The 16,873-nt window shown below is 35.2% G+C and overlaps 2 long non-coding RNA genes across 4 annotated transcripts; both read right to left on the reverse strand.

The window, feature by feature from the left end:
* Positions 1–8,762: 8,762 nt before the first annotated feature.
* On the reverse strand, positions 8,763–11,717 carry LOC133802218 (uncharacterized). 3 transcript variants are annotated; one of them, XR_009877194.1, is made up of 5 exons: positions 11,613–11,717; positions 11,379–11,529; positions 10,963–11,074; positions 10,484–10,628; positions 8,763–9,705 (listed from the first exon to the last, which is right to left on the reverse strand). It is a non-coding gene; the product is annotated as an uncharacterized LOC133802218 (long non-coding RNA). The 3 variants fall into 3 exon arrangements; XR_009877195.1 differs by having other exon boundaries at positions 10,345–10,628; XR_009877193.1 differs by having other exon boundaries at positions 8,763–10,628.
* A 919-nt stretch (positions 11,718–12,636) lies between these two features.
* Positions 12,637–16,499, reverse strand: LOC133802219 (uncharacterized). The gene is made up of 4 exons (XR_009877196.1): positions 16,434–16,499; positions 13,518–13,595; positions 13,079–13,365; positions 12,637–12,744 (listed from the first exon to the last, which is right to left on the reverse strand). It is a non-coding gene; the product is annotated as an uncharacterized LOC133802219 (long non-coding RNA).
* Positions 16,500–16,873: the final 374 nt, after the last annotated feature.

The following is a 16,873-nucleotide window of genomic DNA, read 5'->3' on the forward strand; positions in this document are numbered from 1 at the left end:
TTGGATCCGACTGGACTCCTGGAAATCGTCCTTCTGCTTCTTCAAAGCTGCTTGAGAAGCTTCAGTCTCCGCCAGCTTTGCCACCAAAGCATCCTTCTGCTGGGTGACCACCTCCAACTCCCCAGCGTGCCAGGCTTCTGCAGCCTGAAGCTCCTCGATGGCTTTCACCTGAAACTCCTCGACGACCTTTGCCCGAGCCTGCTCGATGGTAGCAAAGGCACGGGTACGAGCGGCAGTTATTGTCAACATGGCATGCAGTCAAGGAAATAAAAGTTAGACTATATTACAAGAAGGAGAGGTAAAGTCCAAGAGGAAAAATACTTACATTGGCCACTTCGTTAAGAGCCCTGTTGAGGATCTGATCAACCCCCATGCTCTCAGCTTTAGCCATTGCCTCCCTGCAACGGTCGTGCTTCAAGATATGAGCAAGACGATCTTTAGCTGATCGCAGGGAGCGGTTCGAGAGCTTGGTCCCAGGAAGCTCTGCTTGCGGGGTTTGCTCCCTTCGGGTCACAGGCGGAGGGTTGGCAGCAGGGGCAGCCTCCTTCTCAACAGGAGTAGAAGGCTGGGCAGAAGGTTGACCACTAGGTCCGTCCTTGGAAGGATCATCTGTTCGACCCTTCTTGGCGGAGGGTCCTTGGCTTGATTCGCCATTATGCCTCCTAGCTGATTTCCGTCGAACCAGGGGGACTTCCTCTTCCTCCTGAGTCTGATACAGATCAAAAACATTGGGAGTAGCCATCTCTGCAGATAAAGAAAAACATGCAGACAGTAAGACAGAAGTAGATATAAAGTCATGGAGAAATCAGAAAATAGGTCACAAAGTTTAATACCCGAACTACAACTACTGGTCACTATACTACTGACTCTATTAGTCATACACTCACTATCTGGCACGAAGAAGTCTGGCCCTAGATTTGGAGTATACGTAAAATTGCCTTCCCCGTCAAACAAATGATAGGGAATTGGCAAGCTATTTAAAAGCAAGATAACAATACCTTTTTCGTCGGAGGATTCATCCAGGTCTATAACAGACTCTGTTGCCTTTTGTTTCCCCTTGCCTTGGGGCGCAGAAGGCCTCTCTACTGAAGGGACACCAGTGGGTTCCCTGATCGTAACCCCCGTTGGCCTCCTTCGAGGAGGAGACGCTAGGGGTTGCTGCTCGGGATCCCCCTCGGCCGTGGCATCTGCCACCATGGGTCCTCTTGTTTCATGGCGAGGAGCCAGGATGCCAGATAACCTCAGATTTTCATCAGTGACCAGGGACTTAACGCTTTTTTTAGCGTCTTCCATTCTTGCCAGTGCGTTGGACCTCAACACCATGTCTGGTGTTGGGTTCGGGCGTAACCATGGTCCTGAAAGGAAAAGTATACTTTAAGAGAAGTGCAGAAGAGTTTGCTAAGGAAAAGTATCGACCAATGAAAGTAGCATTTACCTCCTCGAGCGAAGGCCAGGTTGTTCGTAGTCATGTCTGGCGTGAGGAAGTACTCTCTATTGTACTGCCCCACGTTGGAAATGTGAGTAGTGTCACTCAGGAATGTTCGGCTTGTTTCCTGGTGACAGAGATGGAAGAATCCCATCCTGTTTTGTTGAGGGTTGGACTTAAGGTCGAAGAGGAAGTTAACCTCATGAGGGGTGGGTTCTGGCCATTTTATGAGTTTATAGAGGATATAGAGTGCGGCCAGCATTCTATATCCGTTTGGAGTAATTTGAAAGGGGGCGACACCGAAATAGTTGGCCACTCCCTGATAGAAAGGATGTAGAGGGAGGATAGCCCCCACCTCTATGTTGTACCTGGACCAAGCACTATAGACAGCCCCAGGCAGGTTAGCTCTTTGGTAAGCAGCATGGATTGTGAGATTAACCCCTATAAGAGGATACTTCCTGCGATAATTGGCAAGCATCCGAGGAGTCACTTGGCTGGTAGGGGAGAGAAACCACTCGACATCATGAAGGTTTTGATGCCTAGGGCGAGCCCTGAATTGAATACGAGGGTCTGGGGCAGCATTTTCTCGACCACTGGTCGAGGGAACCCTAGCCTGTGAATCAGGCTGGGCAGGAGAATTTGGACTGTTTTCAGGGTTAGGTCTTTTCTTGCCTAGAGACTTGGAGCGGGCCATTTGAGGTGGTGATGGTTGAGGTCTAGAAGAGACTCTGGAAAATGGAATTTCGTGAACTCGGTCGGTCGGTTGTTCTTCGCCTTCAAGCAGCTGGGCAAGAAGATCGCCGTCGATGGGCCGCTCACCTCCCCACAAATCTGTCATTAAAATCTGCGAACAGAAGAATGGGGAGGTAAGGATGAAGGATTTTGAAAGTTTTTTAGAATAACGCTGGTCGAGTATAAAAGTTAAGCTTTTATACAACAGCATTCTAACAAAAAACTAATTTTTTCGCACGAACAGTTTGAGAAACAGATCAAAAAGTGAAAGTAAAAAGTTTTTTGAAAAAGCATTTTCAATTCCTTTTAGGGCGGGAAAAACTTGGTTTTTCACCTAGCATAAAAATCAAATTTTTACTTCGGTTTTACGTCCTAAAGTCGTGATCTCAACTATCAAACTTACTCGTAACTCCTTAATGGCAAAGAAATATCATTCAATACAGTATCGCCCATTAAACCCCCTACTGACATGCATCTCAACCCGGAAACGAATGAACCCAATAGTCAGACTACAGAAGCATGCACGGCAAAAATATAAAGCATATGAGTCCTGAAACTTACCAGGAAAAAGATCGTGGAGATTTGAGAAAGTTTTCGAGCATCGAAGAACTCACGGACTGAATCTTGAAACGCTGACAGACGGTCTCCAGAAGAAAACGGGGGCTTTGATGTTAGGGCTTCTTGAAAGAGTAATGACTTGCGTAAAAAGAAAAAGGAGACTTTGAAGAGACTATATATATATTTTTGTCCGTGGCATTAAAAGAGAGTAATCACCAGTTTCCCCTTTTTCGAAGCATGGGGAAGGGTGATAGCCGTCGAAAGGTTACTTGGGAAGCGAAAAGCCGTAATTAGACAAGGGTAGGTTGCTTTTTCCAAGATTGCACGAATTGCTCTGACAGGTTCGGTGGGGTAACCGAAGGGTCGTTTCCTCAAAAGTTTATTTATTGCTCATAATAAATAAACTTGGGGGGCAAATGTTATCCAAAAAATAGGTGCGGATGACGTGGCAAGTGATTTCTGGACACGTGACTGACACCTGGCGGAATTCTGCTAGAGTATCGACCAGTAAAATATTGCAAGCAAAGGCGGTTGAGGTTTCCCTGCGACCGGTATGGTCGCGCATTCGGCGTATTTCAGGATAATTTTATAAAGATCTTAGTAAATCCCGAGATTGTCTCCCATGATTTCCTGAGTATCCGATTATTTAGGAAAAAATATCTGTAACAAATTAATGTAATCCCCCTTGAACTTATAAATAGAGAAAGATAGCTCAAGGAAGGGACTTTTGGCTTTCGAATTATTGGAGATTAGAGTTTTACGAGTGTATTAGAGCTATCATATCCGATATATTTTTTTGTTCTTCAGAGGTTGGTGAAACTCATTGAACCCTAGTTCTTTGATCACTCCTTTGAATTTTATATCAATAACAACTCAAGTGGATGTAGGTTATTACCAGATTCTGGGGCCGAACCACTATAAATTTATGTGTGTTTTATTGTTTTTGTCATCATTCTCATTTCAACATATTTGTCCACATCAAGCATTTTGACTCCGTGTCAGTTGACCAAAATCAGGGTCAACAATAATATATAATACATAATCTTAATTTTTATCATTTAAATTTAAAAAAATATATTTTTATTTAATCTAACTTATATATATATATATTCATATTAAATAACAACAAATATTATAAATACATTATATGTAAGTGTCGTGTATATACAAAGAATATAATTAACTACTTGAGAAATTAAAATAATATTTTTCTTTCTATCATCCAATCATTGATGTGTGATTTGATTAATATTATGAATATTTTATACCATAAATATGGTAGTTTGTGATCTAAAAAGTTATAGTATTATTTTTTTTAAAAGATCATAAATGATGTTTTAGTTTAATTTTTCTTTTAATAATATGTTTATGTTATTCTTTTATATATAATATTATTTTTTAATTAAAATTTACATGTCAATCATAAAAAATTAATAAAAATAACTAATAAATTTTTTAAATAAAACTAATTATGCAAACGTGTATTGCATTGCACCTATTTTATATATATATATATATATAAATATATATATATATATATATATGTGTGTGTGTGTTGTAGTGTAAAAAATGAGCCTATTGTAAAGTTACATATGTATTGTTTAAATTAGTATACTTCACGATTGGTTATATTTTATTTATTAATTTAATAAGATTTGAAGTAAATTTAAATATTGCATAAACCTTTTAACACAATGTGATTTGTTTAATTGTATTTATTTAGTAAAAGATTTAAAATTTAATATTAAAGTGGTCGATTTATCTTGTGTCTTACAAAATGAGAATTTTATGACTTCATTTGGGAGACATTAAAAATCTACCATGTCTCCCATAAGGGGAGACATCGTAGAATGAGTCATTGTACAGGTAGATTTAATGTCTCCCATTATAAAGTCCCCATTTTTTTTTCTATTTATTAATTAATAAAGTTGAATTATATTTTATTAAATATAATAATTTTAATTTGTAAATATTAATTAAAAATAATAAATGCTATTTTATATTTTATATTTTATATATTTAATTATTTAATAAATTTTAAACTTTTAAACCTTTTCATTATAAAACAATTAATATATGAAAAATAGAGAAGAATAATCATTTTATAATGGAGAAATGGTACAATATTTACTTTCAAAGCGATTCGGGACTGAATTTGGGAAAGAGCAAAAACTTTCAATGAAACTCCCTTGGGAGACACGAAAGACTTTCAATGGTTCCTCATGAGAAACGGGATCGGTTTTTCACCTCACCCCAAGGGAGACATGGTAGGTCTTTCTATGACTCCCCGTGGGTGACATGAAATCTCTACTTCAGTGTCTCCCAAATGTTTTCATGAGACATAAATTAAAAACCTTCTATGTCTTACAAACTTAGACATAAAATACCCCTCCAAGCTTTTAATGTCTTACAACTATAGTGTAAGACATAATATAGAGTCATTAAAAGTTTATTTTGTAGCAGCATTGGGTAGTCATGTGCCTCATTAGGTTAGTATTAATTTTACCAATTTTGGATGGTATTGTGTCTTTTCATGCCTAGTTTTGTGCTATTATTGGCTTGTCTTGTGCATTTGTACCTTCAAAGAGACAGTCCCAACTATTGGACATAATTGATATAGTAAGGGACTATTTGGTATGAGGAGTTCACAATTTTCATATTACTGGGAAAGTTGAAGAGGGTAATCTGATAGTCTGGAAACTTACATCATTGTGTTTGGTTGTGCACTTTAACAGATTCCTATGCACAACCAAACACAGAAAGTGATATTCCCATGAATTATAGATAAGATTAATCTTATCTATGATTCATGGGAATATCACTTTCTGTGTTTGGTTGTGCATAGGAATCTGTTAAATTTTCATATTTTCATAAAATTAATATAATAATATATTTCATCAAAATAATTTATAAACAATTTTACTCATGAAATATTTTTTAACAAAATTAAAAAAATACATCTATTGAATACTAGAATCAAGTATAATTTTTAAAATTATAAAAATACCCTTATTTTATTTTTAATAATATTTCGTTTGTTATTTTAAACTAAAGTAATGATATAAATGCTTTACAAATCAATTTCTTTAAATAAAAAAAATATTATTTATCATTTTATAGTTTGATATATGTATATTTGTTTTTATATTATAAGCTTCAAAAATAAAATAAGTTATTAACTAAAAAATTAATGGTTTAAGATTTTTTTTTTTAAAAATAATAATAATAATTTTGAAGTGTTTCACATTCTTGGGTATCTGAAAACTACTTGTCAGATGAGTTTCACTTGAACCTAGAATCAGGAAAAGTTAAAACCCCTGGAGTACAGATTCCCAGGTTAGAAAAACTCAAACCCAGAACCAAACATGGGAAAATCTTTAGATTCTCATTCCCGTGTCCAGATTTCTACATACCAAACGACCCCTAAATCTAATGGTAATACTTCAGTTTCATTGACTTTACATATAAGTTGAAGTTTTTTTATTAAAATAATAATTTGGGAAGATGTTTCTTCCAATTAATTTTTTCATATCATTAATATTATTGGTATCTTTAATTAGTGTGGTAATCAAGTTTTATTTATTTATTTTGTAGGTGTTTATTGGTCTAATAAGTGGAAGTTCTTGCTAGAGTGACTTAGGATGCTCAAGTGAATGATTCTCTATTTTGTTTTGTGTAGATTGTAAAGCTTTTTTGTCTTCATTCTGAGTCCGCTTTCTTTTTGTTAGTCGTCTCTTATAGAGCAACTAATAGATTGATTTCCATGACTTTTGGCTAGACAATAAATTGCTTAGATGGAAGAGATCCCTCCATCATTTATAAACATTCTCATTTCAATCTCTACTAATACAATCTTTCTTTCTTTCTTTTTTTTAAAAAAAATGGTAGACCTTACTTTTTATTACTAATACAATCTCCTTTAATTACACATTCCAATCATATTTATTATTTTTTAAATAAAATTATTTTGAAAAGTAAACATAAACATAATTATTAATATTAAAATAATTTATCATCTAAAATCCAATCTATAACTATGCTCTAAATTTATTTGTCCCAATCCAACCTAATAATCCTATAGAATTAATGTAAAATTGGATGTATTTAGGTTAAACTAATTGTAATCCTAATGAAAAGATGAATAAGCTTTTCTCAATGGTTCCAACTGAGTCATACCATGCATAAATAGTTATTTGGAAAAATTACACATAACACTGTAAACTACAAAAAAAAAAAATTAAAATATAGAATTTTACAAAAATACGGATAACAGTTTATAACAATTTTGTTACTGGTTCTTATAATTTTCTATTTAGTCTGTAAATGTTATTTACAAAATTGTAACATATGGTTACAAACTTGTTACAATTTTATAAACTTTAGTTACAAATATGTAAAATTTGGTTGCACAAAAATTATATTGTTACAAATTTGTAAATTTTATTTACGAAAAAAACTATGTATTTAAGATTATGCCCCTTTGTATTTTTGGAATATTTTTCAGATTCGATATTTTTAGTATTTTTTTAAAATATTAGGTATTTTTGTAAACTTCCGTAGTTATTTCCTAAAATAAAATATAGCATTTTTGTAAGCAGTTTTAAGTGAAATATTGAGAAAAATCAATTTCGGTGGCTACATATGAAACAATCGTCTAGAAAGTTTACAATATCGAAACATATATATGTACTTTGATCTTGTTCATGATCTATAATTTTCGCTAATTTAACTATTATTTTTGTGAGATTTTTTCTTAGAAGTTTATGTGTGAGTTGTAAAATATGAGATTTTGTATAAAATAATATTCTTTTATTTTAAGTGGTGGGAGTCAAAGAGTGACTCTTTCTTCTCCTCTCTCCCTCCCTGACTCATCTCTCTTTCTCTTCTTTTTTTTTCTCTATCTCTCTCTCTCTCCAGGCGACACACAGTGAGCTATAGACCCAACCACCGCTGAACTCTATTTTGGAAATGCGGCGACCCTCTACATTTGCCTGCCCCAGTGACCTCAACCACCAAGTGGTGTCATCTAACTCGCCGTCAACTTCCCGAAATTTCCAGTAAAAGTTGTGGTCCGTCAAATTTGACCCTATTTTCCAGCCAACTCCGATGTCCAAACAACAATTCGTTTCTGCCATTGAACTCAGCTCATTGAGGAAAAAAAAAACCCAGCATGCCATTCTGGTCAACTCGTCACTTTTATCAAGTGAGATTTTGAAATCTCTGCCCTTTTAAGAATTTTTTCCAACGACACCAGTAATCGTTAGGGAAATGGGTTGTACGTTCATGATGTACTCGTCAAGAGGGTCATTTTGGTATATAGAAATTAAATTTCCATCACCATTGTCGGAGCACCACCACCAGCCACCGCGAACCGCCCCTATGCATGGCTAAGGTAAGATTTTTTACTATCTTTAAATGATATCATGCTATATGTCATTGGACTCGGTTTGAAGAGTACATTACGATGATGATAATTGTTTGTTAAATTGATGATTGTAGAAAAAGTGACTTTGAAGCGGGCTAAGTTACTTGGAACTTAGGAATTGGACAAAGGATAACGATCCTAAGGAGGTAGGGACTCAATTTAATTATTTGACTTATTTTATATGTATCGAATAACATTAAACATATTCCAATTTTTTTATTTATAAAATCTTTGAATAATTGAAAACTTAATATGCATGTTTTTCTGGACTATTCTGAGGGCACTGATCACTACTACAAAAATGGGCTTTTCCGATAGTTTTTAACTGTCGCTATTGAGCAATGACGACAGTCGACTAACTGTCGTATTTGCCTATGCAGCGTAGGGGTAGCTACACCGACAGTTAATACGTGTCGCCGTTGCTGGCAACGCCGACAGTTAATACGTGTCGCCATATCATTAAATTTATATATATAATAATTTTTCCATATATATTTTTTAAAACTTTTAATTATATTTTTAACAATTGATGTTTGATATAAATTTAAATAAAAAAATTACTCACATAATTAATTATTATTACCATAAGTTGTAAAAAAAAATTATATTTATCATAATAAAAATTCATATACATATACATTTATTCATACAATTAAAATGTAAATAATACATCAAATCCCCATGAGAATAAATAATTCTCAATAAAAATTCATTATTCTCAATGTAAATAATACATCAAATCCTCAATGTACATAATTCTTACAAGCAAGAAAGAAAATAATACCCAACAACTTGAAGAAGAATTTCTTGTTGCCTTAGTTCTCTTATATAATTGTCTTGGTTCTCTTAAATATCCAAGTAGAGTTTTAGCCCACAATACAGAATAAACACTATTAAAGTCAAACCAAAACTAAAATAAATAGAGAACTTGAGGTTATAGAAGAAATAAAAAGGATGAATGTGGTTTTCAGTCACAAAAATGATTTATATAAAAGTTGTATTTTTCTTATGGCGTCATGGCTTAAGTAGTTAGTCTTAGTTCTTTAAACTAAGGAATACGTACTTGTCAATTTCAATTTAAAAGTTTTAGTTCTTTAAACTAAGGTTAGTAGTAAACTAGAGACTAATATCTACAGTTTAAAAGACAATCGTAAAAGAAAATCATTATATGTGGTGTATGGGTGGAAAGGAAAAAATAAATATCATTAGATGGCTGGAAAATAATTTGATGAATTATATGACATTTGATGCATTCCCATGTTAAATGATTCAAAATGGTTCATCATCTCCCCTGTGGCAATCTTTAGCCTCTCAACTTCCTTCTTAAGTTTTTCATTCAGTGATGTATAACATTTTAGATGACACCAATAAGATATGGCATTAAAAATGAAACATTATTTTAGGACTAAAAAATAATGCAGTAGACTACATACTTACCGTCACGTAACTGAGCTTGTTGCTCCTGTTTGAAGAGTCTGAACTTTTCGCTTTTTGCTCAAGTTCTTGTATATAGCGAGCTTTCCTCTCCTTTGAGCAAGTAGCAGACTAGCGATTAGCCAATATCCTTTGTCATATAATGAAAATATGAAAATGTCAGTGGAAGAGAGCATACTTAGAAATAGAAAATTATCCAATACCTTTTTACAAAATAATACATTTAATTAATTACCTGTCAAAGATCTTATCCTATAAAAAGGTTTAAAAGTTTACTTCCATCATTAAAATAAAATCTCTTCCAATACTAGGTAAGAAAAGATAATAATAATAGTAAATATAGTCCAAATATATCCAAGAACCAGGAGCAAGACCAGGACCAGGACCAGAGTGCTGAGCCTGAGAGTTTGGTTCATGAAGATCAGTCTTAACATTCACAAGCAGAGGAATCGAGCTAGTAATGTCTCCACTCCCACTACCTTGTTCATCAATATATTTACAACTGTCATATTTTCAACAGTTTCTAGCCTAATTCAATAGTTAATAAGCATGATATAAAGCAGTTACTTCACTATATTCTTTACTGAAAAATGAAACAAGCATACATGGGGTTTCCCAAGCAAGAAAAAAAAGAAGATTTGACAAGAAATTTTTTTTAAGAGGAGAAAATATATGAATGGAACTATCAACAAAAACCTTGATTTTGACGTCAAAGAAAAAAGAAATATGGAGTCCAAACAATAAAACATTAATATTTAAATAAAACTACCTTCCAAATGTAGCTAGGAACATGACCTTCTAAGTAGTTGGTACATTAACCTGAGTTTGTGCTTAGAAAGACTTAAATGAAGTTAATTGTGAAAAAAGCAATAATAAGTAAACTATATAATCAAGGCTTTCGTGTGTACCTCCAACAGCACAAGACCATAAACATCCTTATCAAAATCTTCGCGATGACTTTGCACCCAATCATAAGCTTCAAATATTTTGTCACATCCGGAACTTTTCAATGCTTGTAGAAGTTTCATATTTTTACCCTGAATTTGTTTTAACCTGCAAAGAGTAAGGGTGAATTAACTAAACAGTAGAAAGATGTGTCAAGTTAAATAAAATCCTAAAACTACATATGGATAACATGATCCTACATAATAATAAAAAGATTGAAATATACACAAATAATTATACTGTTTCGAATGGGCAAGTGTTGTTTCATATATTAGATACTTGGACAGAATTTTAATGAAGATCAAATATTTCCCCTTCCGCTAAACCCTACACTCAGGGAAATTGCTATATAAGTCCATACGAGAAATCAAACCCTAGATTTCATGGCAGCAACCCATGGGCCTGACCTCTCAACTTATGAAATATAAGCCATTAAACCTACCCAGGATTCTGCCTCCCCCAGAGTAGTGATGCGCTTTTGGGCATTCACATCAACACGACCAGCAATCTTTTCAAGTTTGGCATTAAGATTGCCTTTCTCTTGCTTTTTTCACCTGCAACAGTGTGTTAATAATTAGAGCAAAACCCAAACAAGCAATTTGATTTTAGAAATAAGAAGCAACAAACACACATGACTTCTGACATATTGGCAAGATTGTTATACCATGACTATAATTAATTGAAACTAATAGTACAACTCAACAAAGGTAATATACAAGATAATTTATATGCTAGGATCTCACAAAATATTCAACACCAGTGCAGCTTTATACATGTGACTTATGTAGACCATGAAATGAACAACCTTTCTTTGAAACTTGTGTTATCTTTGTTTTATTCTCAAAACCTTATACACACCTGAAACAACTCTTCCTGACATTCAAAATAACCTGATTGACTAATAATCCAGTTTTTTCTTTTCATCTTTCTCCTTTTCATTGGCTTCCAAATATGTTGCCTTCATCATGTCATACTTTATCCATGGCACTTTCTTTTTCATGGTCTCAGCCTACAAATAATTGCAAACAAGGAATTTCATGCATGAATGAGCCTAGAAATAATGAGAACAAAAAGCTAAACCCACAAACAAACCTTGACTAGAAGTTTTTCTCTTTGACGAACTCGCTCAACCTCTCTTTGTTGTTCAGCAATATATGCCTTATGCTGATCCAAGGTTTTTTCATTTGTCTCAACAGCCTAAAAGAGGATTTTCAATGTCATAAGGGGGAAGTTTCAGGAATTTTAAACCCATTCTGAAAATATATATTATATGGAAACTTACTCGTTCTAAATTCTTCACTTCCTTACTTTTTTCTATTAGCGCACGATGCCGAATAGGAAGTTGAGGATCACCAACAGCCTTCTCAGTATCTTCAAGAAGTTCTACAGGATATAACTTGGCAAATTCACAGACTCTGTCTTGAAGCAGAAACTATTCCCACAATCCCCCACCAAGGAAAAAGGAAAATAAGTATTATAGCTTAATTAATTTCAAAGAAAGTCTCTGATTAATAATCATATCTATGAAATATTTATTAAACCATAATTATACAGAATAGAAAATGATAGCAACATAAAGAAACCAAGGGATATAGAAAAAAGAATTTTAAGCTTTACAATTTGAATTTAGCTATCAAATAAAATGATATTGCCTTCAATCAAAAGTATTTTTTTTTTGTTAACAGAGAGGGAGAGAGACCGTCCAATTATAAACCTTTCCATCCACCATAGGAAGGACTTAGTTGCCCAAATGAGCATAGTAGGTCATTTCATATAAATTTGGTCTGTAAAAAATTAACCCGGTCAGAAAAATTAAACTAACTCACTTGGGTTGGCTTCATTCCTTATTAGGGAAAAAAAACCTCACAAAAGGTAGTTCTACAGACAGATTCATGTAGACTAATATAAACTTATGTATATGGGACAATTTTAATTAACAAATATTTTTACACAAGTTTTTACACTGTTATAGCAGGTTGATCTAATAGCTCAGATAAAACACATGTTAAAAATAAATAAAAAGTTGTTCCTTATATGATTTTTAACATGTGTTTTAAATTCAGATTTCACAGTGAAAAAAAAGATGTGTTATTGAACTTATCACTTGTACTAATTCATATTTTAATCACTGAGTGATAAAGAAACTCACCTAAGTCAAATTGTGTGACTTGGATGTTGAACCTTTTAGTTATTTTAGCAATATCCTCCTTAGGCACCACTTTTCCTAAAACAAACAGATGAGAAAATTCAATGCAAGTGCTCCTCGTTGTCCACAATAGTGATAGCTGAATTTTGCTTGTTAATTTTATAATACTGCATTTCCTTTAATTATATAACACAAACTAGAAAGAAGATACATTTCACAAAACGTGGCATATAATTTATATATTACTATGAACCAAAAAGTGAGCCTAATCTAACAGGAAGAGCAAGATCCCATATGATAGTATAACATAAAAAATCATTATTTTGCATTAGATCTTACATATCCAGTATTTTTCCAAGCTTCAAAACTCAAAAACTATTAAATTATCTTTTGATGAAAACTAAAACATTACCATTTAACAACCACTCGGACTTGTTACGTGCATCCATTTTTCGCATAATGGTAATACGCTCCTCTTTAGTGGCCCCTCGCAAGGTAATCTTAGTATATCCAGATTCCTCTCCGTGCTTTTATGTGTGTGTGTTTTAGTACATAATTGCATACACACTGAGAGAAGGAAAGAACTGTTGAAAAGTTACCAACTGCTTCAACTAGCCGCAGAACCATTTGTCCAGTGTGAATCCCTTTATCACAGCTACTTCAATAAACTTTATATGCATCAACAATATAAATGCAACCCTGCAAAGATTGAATCTAGTCTGAGTATTCATGTACTATATATAGTACCAAGTACACTTATGTTCATCACTATAACTTATACTTAAATATAACTAAAATGAATTGAACAATGGCTATGGTATTTCAATAATTTTGTAGAGAAGAGAAATTACATTGAGAAAACACAAGAGGGAACCAGCCAATAAACCTACAACTGCAAAAAGTGCCAAAAATCAGAAGTCGAAAATCACCTGCCCAACAGCAAAAGAGTCGGAAATTCTTTTCATTTTCAACATGGTTCATAACCCATTTGTAATGCCCCGAATTCTCCGATGTGTTTAATGGCGTGAATAGTAGGCCGGGAGGGCCATACTTGCTTAATTGTGTTATTAATTGATAAAATGCATGTATATGTTGATTATATTATAATATGATGTGAAATGCATGCATGTGAGTCCATATTTTTAATTACAGGGGTGTGATGGTAACTTGGCCCGTTGAGGGTAAATTGTTTATTTGGATGTATGTTGGTGATATGTTTTAAGGCCACATTATAATGTGGATTTGTTCGAGCTATTCGGCATGAGACGATCTTTAAATGTTAAAGTAGCGGTTTAGTCATAACGGGATTAAGTTCGAGGCTCGGGGTGAGTCTCGGGATGTTTTAGTGTTTAGAACGTTGCCGGGAGTAAAAAAGGTAACGGGACATGAATTATTGGTGTTTGGGAATTTTGAGAATAGCGGGAATTGGGAAGCGTTAATTATGATTAACGGTATAGGTTCGAAAGTACCAACTTTGCCCTTGGGAAGGCTTTAGAAACTTTTAAAGACCTAGGGGTATTTTAGTCATTTGGGTTTGGATTTATATGGCTTTGAATGGCTGTAGAAACAGAACAGAAAAACAGAGCAAGAATTACCCTTCCTGTACATCCATTTCTCTCTTTCTTCCTTTGAAGTTTTTGGTCCCAATTTGAAAATACAAGCTAGGAAATCAAAGCTTGGAAGTTGTAGACTCGGTTCATCCATTGAAAAGGACTTTAATTCCATTTGAGGTGAGAATTCATCCATGAAAAACAAGCCTTACTCTGTTTTACTTTATAGTTTTCAGCTTATAGTTTTGGTGTGGATAGTTGGAATCAATGGGAGTTTTTGTGTAAGATTGATTGGGTTTTGATGAGGGTATGATGTAGATGAAGTTTAGGGGTTGAATTGGGTGTTTTGGTAAGGTTTTGGATTGGTTTGGAGGGTTTGGTTTCAAGAGAAATCGCAAAGAAGATGAACCAGAAAGTTTCTGGTCTGTAATTGGCGCAGCAACGCCATTTAGGGCGCAACAGCGCTAGGCAGGGCTCCGAGCTGGGCTCTCTGACTTGGAAATAGGGTTGCAGCGCCATTTATTAGGGCTGCAACACCACTCAATAGGGCTGCAGCGCCATTTGGTAGGGATGCATCGCTAGTCCATTTTTCAGCAAACCTATTTTAGGGCTCGGAATGATCCTTAAGGCTCGGGGTTTGGTTCCTTTGCCCCGTTTGAGTATATTAAGAATCCCGAGAGTGGGGGATTGATCCCGGGAGTGTGGTTTTAGATTGTGAACCATTTATTAATTTATTTTATTGATGGAATCCCATAATTGGTTATGACCAGGTAACCGCTAAAAGACCAAAAGGTTGATCGTTCTCAGGGGTCGTTCTTTTATTCATTATAGCTCGAACCAGAGGTAAGAAAACTGCACCCCAAGTGTGACATGCATGGATATTCATGAGGCATGTTGGTTGTATAAATATGGACATGGATTGAATATAGAATGCTTAGCATATACTGCTCACTTGTGCATGGTACTGACTCATTAGTCAGATTTGGCAAAGGTGCTAGTATCAACTGTGAAGCTGTGACTTATTAGTCAGGTTCGGCGGTGGTACTGGGCACTAGTCACATTGTGCTGACTCATTAGCCAGGACGGCCTTAGCATGTATCACGCAAGCCAACAGAGATTAGATCTAATCGACTACCAGCATTGAATGACTCAAAGAGCATTAATGCCAGACCGACCCCAAGGGTCGATGAACGAAATAAGCGCTTGGAGGCTAGTGGCTTACCTAGCAGCCACTCTCCCACTTGAAATAGTGACATGCTTGTCAGTCACTCAGTATGGTTTATCAGAACCTGTTGAAGGCTAGTGGCTTACCTAGCAGCCACTCTTCCATTTGAATTAGTGACTTGCTTGTCAGTCACTCAGTATGGTTTATCAGAACCTGAAGTGATATTCACTCATTTGTTGGAAAGCTTTATGCTCAGTGTGATCATAATGATAATCATTTGATAATGTTATTAAAAAGTGTTATGTTTTCTTGCTGGGCTTTGGCTCATGGGTGCTATGTGGTGCAGGTAAAGGAAAAGAAAAGCTCACCTAGCCTTGAGTGGAGAGCTTAGGTGATGTTGTGTACATATGCGGCCGCTTGACCACCACGGCCAAGGAGTTCTCAGAGGAACTAGGGGGTTTACCCTATTTTTGCCGCTTAGGTCGGCGGGATTGTAAATTTTAAACAGTAGTGACCACTTTGTACCGAGAACAACTTGTAAACGTTTTTCTTAGCTCTGCAGAGCAGTTTGTAATAAAATAACCATTTCATTTTTATTGGTTTTATACCTTAACCTGTTAATTACACTTAGAGCACGTTTTTTACCAAAGGACTCGGGTAGCGAGTCAAATTTCTGGTCCACCGTTCACCGTAACTGTTCTGGGGTAACCAGGGCGTTACACCATTTGAGTATACTATTTTCTAGTTTTATTTCCAAAGATTCAAGCTTTAATTATCATGAAAATCGACTAAAATTTAAACAATTTCATAATTTCCAAACCCAAATCTCATAATTTCATTTAGTTTCTTCCACATGTAGCAGTGACCCTTCAATACAAAACCCCCAAAAGAACTTAACTTTATAACATGATTAAAGTTTTGAGCTAGCTAACTCTTTCAATGCTGGATTCAGTGGATCGGAAAAATCAAAGAAGATCAAGCGTAAAATACAGCTTGAACAGGCTCATAAAATACAGAGACTCATAATATATATAAACAATATATATACGTACCAGATGTGAATGGCCTCAGCGTTGGGTTTGGGTTCAAGAATGGAGTTGAGTTGAACAACGGTTTGGTGAGATCATCTCGGCTCGGCTTTAGGGAAGAAGAGGCATCTGGGCACGACTTTAGGGAGGGAAGAGGCATCTGGGCTCGGCTCCGCTTTAGGAGATCAGCTCGTGGTTTGCATCTGGTTCGCCTGGTTTCAGTTGGATTGCAGAGGAGAGGAGAGGCGTATGGAGAGAGATTGCAGAGGAGGCTCGCTTGGCGTAGGGAGAGGGATATTGCAGAGGAGAGGAGAGGCATAGGGAGAGGCGTTGGGTTTGGGTCTCTCTATTGGGTTTTCGAGTTTGGGGGTTTCCGAGTATGGGTCTGACAGTGGGTTTCTGTGTGACAGAGAGGGAGAATAAGAAGAAGATAGAGAGGGAAATGAAATTTTTTTTGTTGGTTT

This window comes from Humulus lupulus, chromosome 9 (genome assembly GCF_963169125.1).
Source record: "Humulus lupulus chromosome 9, drHumLupu1.1, whole genome shotgun sequence".
Lineage (NCBI taxonomy): Eukaryota > Viridiplantae > Streptophyta > Magnoliopsida > Rosales > Cannabaceae > Humulus > Humulus lupulus.